Source organism: Sorghum bicolor, chromosome 2, assembly GCF_000003195.3.
Source record: "Sorghum bicolor cultivar BTx623 chromosome 2, Sorghum_bicolor_NCBIv3, whole genome shotgun sequence".
Taxonomy (NCBI): domain Eukaryota; kingdom Viridiplantae; phylum Streptophyta; class Magnoliopsida; order Poales; family Poaceae; genus Sorghum; species Sorghum bicolor.
In genome coordinates, this window is record NC_012871.2 from 20,502,221 (window position 1) to 20,511,384 (window position 9,164).

Sequence of the window (9,164 nt, forward strand, 5' to 3'; positions counted from 1 at the left end):
AATTTACGACTCATGATGCCTAAAACCCACACATGTGCGCACGTGATAACTTGTTATCACACGTGGATATGTGTGGGTTTTAGGTAACCGACGTCATAAATTGCTCAAAATCTTTTCAATTTTTTACCATAGCCTACACATACGGTAACATGATTTCATATAATTTAGAATCACTTTCCGGCCAAGTTCCTCGCCATGTTACGTGAAAAAAGATGCTCGAAATGTAATGCGAGTTCATGGATAGGGACTCAACATACATCAAATAACATGAATAACATTTTTCAAAGAACTAAATTGCATTATTCCATGTACCTGCGGTTCAAGTTTGAAATATTAAAAAAAATTCAAAGAAACGAAATAAGCTAAGGAAATATATCAAAGTAATTCAAAATTTCCCCAAACATTAAAACTAGGTTTGAAATAATGTATGTATGCCACATAAAAAAAACTAGGATCAAAAATAAAAAAAATAAAAAAAATTGCTGAGTGCCTTTGTAGGGCACTCGGCAAAGTTTGATGTCGTGTGCTCATCCTAGGGCGCTCGGCAAAGAAGCGTGGATTGGCAACCAGCGTGGACTTTTTTTTGGCAAAGGCCGACCCAATCACATAAATTAGAAAAAAAAAAGTCGGCCAAATCGGCCCAACTAGAATCCTAAGTCCCTGAATGCGCTAAGTCCCGGCCGGTCTTCATGTGCAGTGCACCAGCGCCCCTGTCCTCGCGTAGAGCCGTGCCCTCCCAACGCCGCCGCGCCCACCCAGCGCCGCCGCCGTCGTCCTGTGCCTCACTGCTCCGGCACGCGCCCAGCGCCGCCCCTCCCTGACCGTCCCGCAGCTCGGCCTGCTCGCCCCTCCCCGCGCCGCCCGAACTCGCCGCACCCCCGGGGGCGCCCGGCCGCGCTGCCACGACCGCACCGGCACCGGCACCGGCCCCGCTACTGCAGCGCCTGCCCCGGCCAGCGTCCACCCCGGCCTACTCTTCCAGTTCTGCAAGTGTTCGAGTAAGATCTGAGTCATACTTGCTTCCCCTCCCCAGTACATGCTCGCGATCTGAGTCACTAGTAAGGGCGGTTATTGTTTCCAACCGCCCTTACAGTGGCCCACTGTAAGGGCGGCTAGTGTTGAACCGCCCTTACAGTAAATTTCACTGTAAGAGCGTTTGTATAAGAGCGGTTGGGCCAGCCGCCCTTACAGAGCTTATTTAGCCGCTAGTGTCGTAGGTGCAGGTGACCATTTGGTCTCTGCGGGTGGTGCTCTCGAGTGCCCTGATTGATAGGATGCAATTGGTCACAGAAGCAGCGTTTTTCTTGTGCTTGCACGTTTGTCTTCCGCTGAGGATGCAATTGGCAAAGGGCTGTGCAGTGTCGTGCATTTCATTGTTTTCAGAGTTTTGAGTCATTGGATTACAGCAAGTGCAGCAGCCTGGTGCTTGCTTTCTTCAGAGATTGATTAATCAGTAGCTATGTTCTTGCTACGTGATTTATGAATTCAGAATGTGTGTTCCACCGTTTATAGAGGGTTTAACTGGATATTCAAATGGAGCAGTCTGCTATACTAACTACCCTTCAAAATAACAGAAAAACGAAATCAGTTTTGTGTGCTCCATATAAACAACTTCTATGGTTTTGATTCATTTGGAAATACATCAATGGTTTTGACACATTTGTAGGGATGTTTGGTACTACATACAGTACATGCATGGTTCTCAAGATAAATAGCATTATTGTGCCATGCCTGATTAATTGTTCTATACAGTACAGTAGAGTGTTCTGTTCAGCTCAAATAAAATATGGCAAATGAAGGATGCTTTAATTTGGAAAAGCTAAGCTTCAGAATTTTCCTTTTAAATAAGGAAAATATCTCAAATAAATTTTTTTGTCCATATACTGTTCCTTCACTGATATGTTGTCTTTGTTTTGCAAGTCAGATTTTACTATTTGCTGTTGCAAGCAAGTCCTCAAAATTCTGCCCATCTTTAAGGAAGCAGAAAAGCCATTTAAGGGAAAGGTAATTCTTTCTGTTTATTCGAGTATATATTCTTTCTGCACTAAGTTTGCAAGGCACTACAATGTCAAACATTTGCTGGCAATGCCATTAGTTATCATGACACGTGAACATCATTTGCCTTTCTTTTTCACTCAAAGTTGCATTGTCTTAGAACAAAAGAGTATACAGATCTGTTCCTGGTCTGCTGCTTTCTGCATGCCAGAGTGTACTTCCCACCTCTGTATATGCTACTAGACCTGTATATACTGATAGCCAAAAACTTTGTGAGCTATTGAGATTACTTGGAGTGATTTAGCCAAAAACCTGTATATACTTTAAAGTTGAATAATCGTGCCTTAACTATGTCAGATCAGCTCATTACAGTTCAAGTTGAATAATTGTGCCTTAACTAATGCATCTGACTTTTCTGTTGTATACTCCTTAGTGGGAGGTTCTGCCGAAATTTACAACTTATAGTACCGTGTTTCTTCTTTTTGCAGAGAAGAGGCCGTCTAAGGGGTCCCGGAGTACCCGGATTGTCTTCGTCGGCGTTGTGGGTGTGCCTCGACCGCATCTGCTCCGCTAGCATTACTCCACCGACACCCTAGGTATAAATCTCCTCTTTTTCCCTATGTTTGTCGTCGTAGTTCGGTGTCACCCAGTTAGGCGTCTCCCGTCCAAAAGAGATACGGTTGGTGGTATGCAAATATTTGCATATCTGTGACCGTATCTGTTTCGGATTGTCCACGTTTTTTGGACAGTCCGTGGATGCGTAGATGAGTAAGTTTTCATGGTCTGCTCCGTTCCGAGATAGGATTTCGGCATCACCCCCCTTGTTGTTGTCCGAATACACACTCTCCCTTGCAGGACGTGTATCGAGACAACAGCGGGGAGGTGCTGCCAAAATTCTGTCTCAGATAGGAGCGGGTCATGGAAACTAACTCATCTACGCATCGGGGATTAGGACCTATCCTCACCTATTAGAGAGTAGGGACACCGCATAGATGCAATTGATGGTCATAGATGTGTGCTGATGCTTCTGTTAAAGGATGGAGGACCGTGAGTGGATGTACACGCTCCGGAGAGATGCGAAGGATTTCGACTTGCTGTTTATACACATGGTCGAAGGTTTCTTGAATCAAGCATTTGTCGAGAGTGCACACGGCCATTCTCTAGTTGTTTGTCCTTGCAGTAGTTGTGACAACAGAAGAAGGAAAGATAGGAGAACCATGGGTAAACATATTGTGAAGTTTGGATTTACTCCAAGCTACCACCGGTGGATCCACCATGGTGAAGTTGATCGTATCAGAGAGGAGGTGGTGAGACCTCGACTTGATTTGTGCAGCCTCCATCGGCGGGTTCAAACGCTCATCAGACATCACCGGCGGTTGATCCCGTCAATCCTTCACCGACGTCCGGGAGGCCACCCTTTGAGTCTTTGCCACAGTAGCTATGTTGACTTTTTAATAATAGACTTGTCATGTTGAACTTTGATGCATTTGTGATGGTCACACTAGCCATGTTGAACTTTGATGCATTTGTGCGGGACTTGTCATGTTCAACTTTGATGCATTTGATGTCTTCGCCACAGTACTTGTCATGTTGAACTTTGATGCATTTGTGCGGGACTTGTAATATCGAACTTGTGATGTTCAACATTAATGGATTTTCGATGGATTGATGAAATATGTGAGTGCTTGTGATATATAATGTATGCTGGTGATATATTCTGTTGCAATGGAATAAAAAAAGCAAATTTTGGAGACTTTGCCGAGTACCATGACCAAGACACTCGGCAAAGTTTTGTCATGATTTAATATTCAAAATTACTTTGCCGAGTGCTATGACCACGACACTCGGCAAAGTTTATACAAAATAACTTTCTGGAATTCTCTGCCAAAACTTTGCCGAGTGCAAAGGAAGCACTTGGCAAAGTATTCATGAAAAAAATAAAAATACATTTGCCGAGTGTTGTGCCATGCACTCGGCAAAATGTATGTTGACGGCAGACAGTGTAACGGCAGAAAAACTTTGCCGAGTGTCGAGGGACGCACTCGGCAAAATAATTGGTAATTTTTGCCGAGTGACCCAAAAAAAAGCACTCGGCAAACCTTCTTCGCCGAGTAAGATTTTGCCAAGCAAATTTTGCCGAGCGCCACACTCGGCAAAGACTTTGCCTAGTGGAAAAGTGGTCTTTGCCTATCGATATTACACTCAGCAAAGCCACTGGTTCCAGTAGTGCTTGCAGTAATAAAAAGTTTGTCGGTTTTAAATCTGCTAGCTTGGTAATCACATTGCTTTTTTTCTTTCTAAAACTAAATAAATCACATTTCTTTCACTACTATTCACTCTTCTTCAAATATAGGAGTATATTCTAATAACTAAAGGACAAATTAAGAGAAAACACAAAAGATGCATGTACCATCATTTTATTATCTAATTAAATATTATTATCATCATGAATAATGATGATTGGTTGATAAATAAAAAATATTTAATATAAAATTATTTTTTTGTCCTCTAAATATATTATTTTTAAAAATAAATTTTAAATATTAAAATATATTATATTTCAAGAGGGAGAAAGTATTCGGCACAAGACGGAGTAAGTACTCCATATGTCCAAATGGACTGCAAGCGTACACTAGTACACAACAAGGCTTTGGATGATGCCCGAAATCTACAATTATCTCGGCTTTTTTTTGCCTCGGGTTAAAAAGACCTTTAGTCTCAGCTTGTAAAACGCTCAGAGACTAAAGGGTCCTGCCCAACAGCTACCTGTCAAGGGCTGTCGGGACATGACCCTTTAGTCTTTAGTCTCGGCTCGTGTCATAGACCGGGACTAAAGGGGTCCCTTTAGTCCCAGTTCGTGACACAGGCCGAGACTAAAGGGGTCCCTTTAGTCTCGGGGAAAGCCACCAGCCGTGACTAAAGATTTAGCCTCGGTTGTTGGCTTGCCCCGAGACTAAAAAGACCCCTTTTAGTCCCTGTTTTTTCTTCAGCCCGGAATAAAAGCCCACGCTATAAATCCCTTCCCTGACGAGACCGAGCCCATTCAAATTTCAGTGAGCTGTTCTTACTTATTCTTGCTCTTACCATTGCTTGTTCTTGCTTGTTCTTCATCTCCGACATCCATTGGTGATCTTCTTCGACGCCATCATCGTTTCCTCGGGTCTAGGGATAACTAACTTCATCCTCTCTTATCTTTTTGACGTTATTTTTTGTTTTTATGATTTCTCCTTCATTTTAAGCTCAAAATCAATTGTTATAGTTTGAATCGACATCACCCACGCCCATTGGTGATCTTCTTCGACTCGTCATCGACTCTTCGTATTTAGAGGTAACTAGCTTCATTCTCCCATATCATTTTAATGTTGTTTTTGTCCTTGTGATTTCTCCACCACTTTGGGCTAATACTTACTTATTAGTTTGAATTCATAGCTTAGTAACCATATATATAATATTTCATGGTTTGCTATAAATTAAAGAATTATAGTGTCTTTTTAATCTTTCTTCTATATATAATTGAGATTATAAAAGGAATTTACTTAATAGGGTTCATCAAATCGACTTGTTACCTAGACTTGTTAGTTTGAGCATGTATAAAGATTTTAAGCATAGAGTTCATCAAATTGACTTGATATTTTTTTATTGCTAGATAGTATCCATTATATTTTTCATGTTTAAAACAAGACAAGTATAGAATTTTTTTATCAGTGTCTTTTTAATTACTTTTCTTCAAAAACATATTATTTTTATAATAGAGAATAAACAAAAATTAAAATAAAATCATGCATAGTTTAAATAAATGAGTATGGATATAGTAGATGGCAACTGTGACCGGGTCCTCAGTCTCTCATCACCGGGATCCAAAGCGTCTGCGGCCGGATCTTCCTCTCATTGCTTGCAGCGAGTGTAAGCAGAAGATTATGAAGGAGTACCAAGTGAAAAATGAGGAAATCAACAAGGATAGTATATTCTATATATATTAGCAGCAAAGAATACATATTGGAAAACCTATTGTATAAATAAACAAAACTAAAAAACAGAACTGAAAAGAAAAGAAAAAAGAAAAAACAAGGGCCCCTTTAGTCCCGGATGGTATTACCAGCTGGGACTAAAGGGTGCTGCTGCGTGGCACCGCTGGCAGCACCCTTTAATCCTAGCTAGTAATACCGTCCGGGACTAAAAGGGGGGCTTTGGCCCCGGTGCACGGAGTCAGGACTAAAGGGGGGCCTTTAGTCCTGGAAGCGTAGTCCTGGCTCCGAATCCGGGGCTAAAGCCCCTTCTGGACCGAGACTAGAGGCCGATTCTGTAGCGGTGGTAGTGCGACCGGAAAATACACTGTTCCCAAATACGCTATATTACTAATCCTGCATGCTTATAATTACGGTATGCCTGCAGCAGTTACAAACAATTGCACATACAGAAATGAAGAGGGAAATCAAAGCATTTCATCACTTTGTCGTTGGTAGTGACCGGCGGCGAGAACAAATGCACAAAACTGCGACGTCGACGGCGTAGGCAGGGCTCCGGTCATCGCCTTGTCCGCCGCCATTGACCATCAAGGTCAGGGACCGACTAGTCCGTGGAGGAAAGAAGGGCTTTGTTGATCGAATACGTTGGCACGGGCCTTGAGTTAAACACGTCGCGATCCCATGGAATGGGCCGGTCCAAGGAAGTCAGGTCGGAATTGACCAGTTCATTTTGTTTGACTAGTACAAATGGCGATGTATATAATTAGGGTACATTGGAATGTGTATATTACATATGGCTGCATATATAGCTAGTTAAGTTTATAAATGTGATCTACTCTTTTCCATACATACACTGACTTGAAGAGCAGTTGAGTCATCAGATCAATGTTTGAATCATCAGATCAATATTGAACAATTCATTCAGGTTTAGCTACATTTTGGGAAAATCAACATAATCATCTATTTATTCTAAAGAAATACAATCATCCTCTAAACCTATTGGGGCAACATTCGATAATAACATGTAAACACAATAATTGAGATTCGCACAACATGCTATATTTTAGATAATAATTCATTAGACAACATAAATAAAAATGCAGGTGTCTCGAGTAATTTTAAACTTGCACTTTCATGTTGGTGCAAAAATTGGTTTCTCACACCAACAATCTCGGGGGCTCTCAGAGGAGGTGCAGGAGCTAGAGTTCTAGACCTCCTGAGCCACAAACACACGAGCTTGGTGAATCGATTCCGGGGCATGCCAATCAATTTGATCTGAAAATTGACAAGGTGAAAGTACAAATGACAAATTATGGAACCTGCCGGTTATTGCTAGATAGTTCCAAGATATATGGCTTTGAGAAGTCGTTGAGCAAAGGAAATTAACTAGAAAGTCAGCTCCTTGGAATGATGCAAAAGGATAAATGTTATCGATTATACTAAACAAATGCATCTTTCAGGTGTAAATTATCGGATCAGCTATTTAGGTGATACGCTTGTGTACAAAAATAAGAGATAGCTTGTATGCATTGTCCTTTTATTCATTAAATAAACAATAACTTACTAAAACCGGTCTAACGGTGTGTGGTTTCAATAAATTACTTTCATAATCTGTATTAAATCTATATTCACCTGGTCTAACGGCCAGCGGGCTTCAATAAATTCAACACAGACTACTAGTTCATTTAATGCATAAGCAGACTCATACATACGCGCTATTCGTTTAAACTTAACTGGATCGACTATTTTAGTCGATACATGGTCCATGAGGCACGAAGATCTATCTTTGTTGTTATAATCGGATTTAGTTGTTGATGCCAAAACTAACCATAACAAAATAGATATCTCGAACGCACAACATGTAACAATCAAGGTTAACAAGCTAGCTATCTTGTATTTGCTTAATGATTATGATTTTCTTTAAAGCTCGTAATAAGCGTTTAGATTTGAAGCTCGAACCAACTCACTAAGCCTTGATCGGGCAGAATTTTGTTACAATAAATAAAACATTAAGCTTGAACAATATTAATAACTTAATGAATCTATTAAATTGTCAATTTAATAGAGCTGATAACTAACTTGAACCATATTTAAATGAGATTGAAGCAATACAACTTTACAAACACAATTTAAGTCGATAACTAGTTTATAATTAAGCTTGACATGAGGTCGAATGATGCAACCATGACAAACTAAACATGAACCATGACAATACTTACAAGCAAACCGAAGGTCGAATTCAACAGATGCAGCTCGATTTATTGAAGGTCTCGTTGAGATCTACTTCTACTCCTACTCCTAAGGTTGGTGGCCGGAGCCGAAAGAGTTTGTATTATGATTGTGTATATTTTACAAGGATCGGGTTTCTAACATTTATAGTCCGAAGTCCTAGTCTCATGTCCTGATACGGCGCTTTCCTCAAAAAGGTAACTTGGACTCTAACTTTCCCTTTCTAACACTACAACACAAACCCCTCTCTACAAACGCATACCTGCCAACGGAACATCCTAGCGTTGCGCACCAATCCAATACAAAGATAAACCAACAGGCAGTTAACCACGTCCGGCAAATATGTGGCCTAATTTAATTCTTTCTCTTGTTTATTAAATTCATCCCCTCCTTTCTTCTCTCCCCATGCCAGGGCAAAGAAGGTCAAGGCGTGCACTGGGATTACGATCTCGCGTTCTCGCCGCCGCACCCCAGGCCCCAGCCCTACTTCTTCATCGAACATGCCACAACAAAGAAGAGATCAAGCTGCAGCAGTACGTAACTATTCCCCTAGACTCAATCTGTCTCCCCACATCTCGTTCTGCTTTTCTTGATGATTAATCTCCTCACATCGCAATCTGCAGTAGGTGGTAACGATAGATCTCCTTACATTTCGATCCACAGTACCTACTGGCGATTAATCTCTGCACATGTCGATCTTCAATCCCTGTTGATGATTAATCTCCTCACTGAAGGGTCGAGATGGCGGACTAGAGGGGGGTGAATAGTCCTTTCTAAAACTTATCGCGCCGGCTAACCAAAACAAATGCAGAATTAAAACTATCGGTCTAGCCAAGACTACACCCCTATATCTAAGTTCTCTAGCACCTTGAAAAGATCCTAAACAAGCAAGCAAGGTGCTACCTTAGCAAGAGCTCACCTAAACAATTCTAGGAGCAAGGTCACACAAACCTATACAACTAGTACTTTCCAAAC

The 9,164-nt window shown here is 41.3% G+C and overlaps 1 long non-coding RNA gene across 1 annotated transcript; it reads left to right on the plus strand.

The window, feature by feature from the left end:
• On the plus strand, positions 1,885 to 3,713 carry LOC110432157. The gene is made up of 3 exons (XR_002449557.1): positions 1,885 to 2,004; positions 2,484 to 2,591; positions 3,032 to 3,713. It is a non-coding gene; the product is annotated as an uncharacterized LOC110432157 (long non-coding RNA).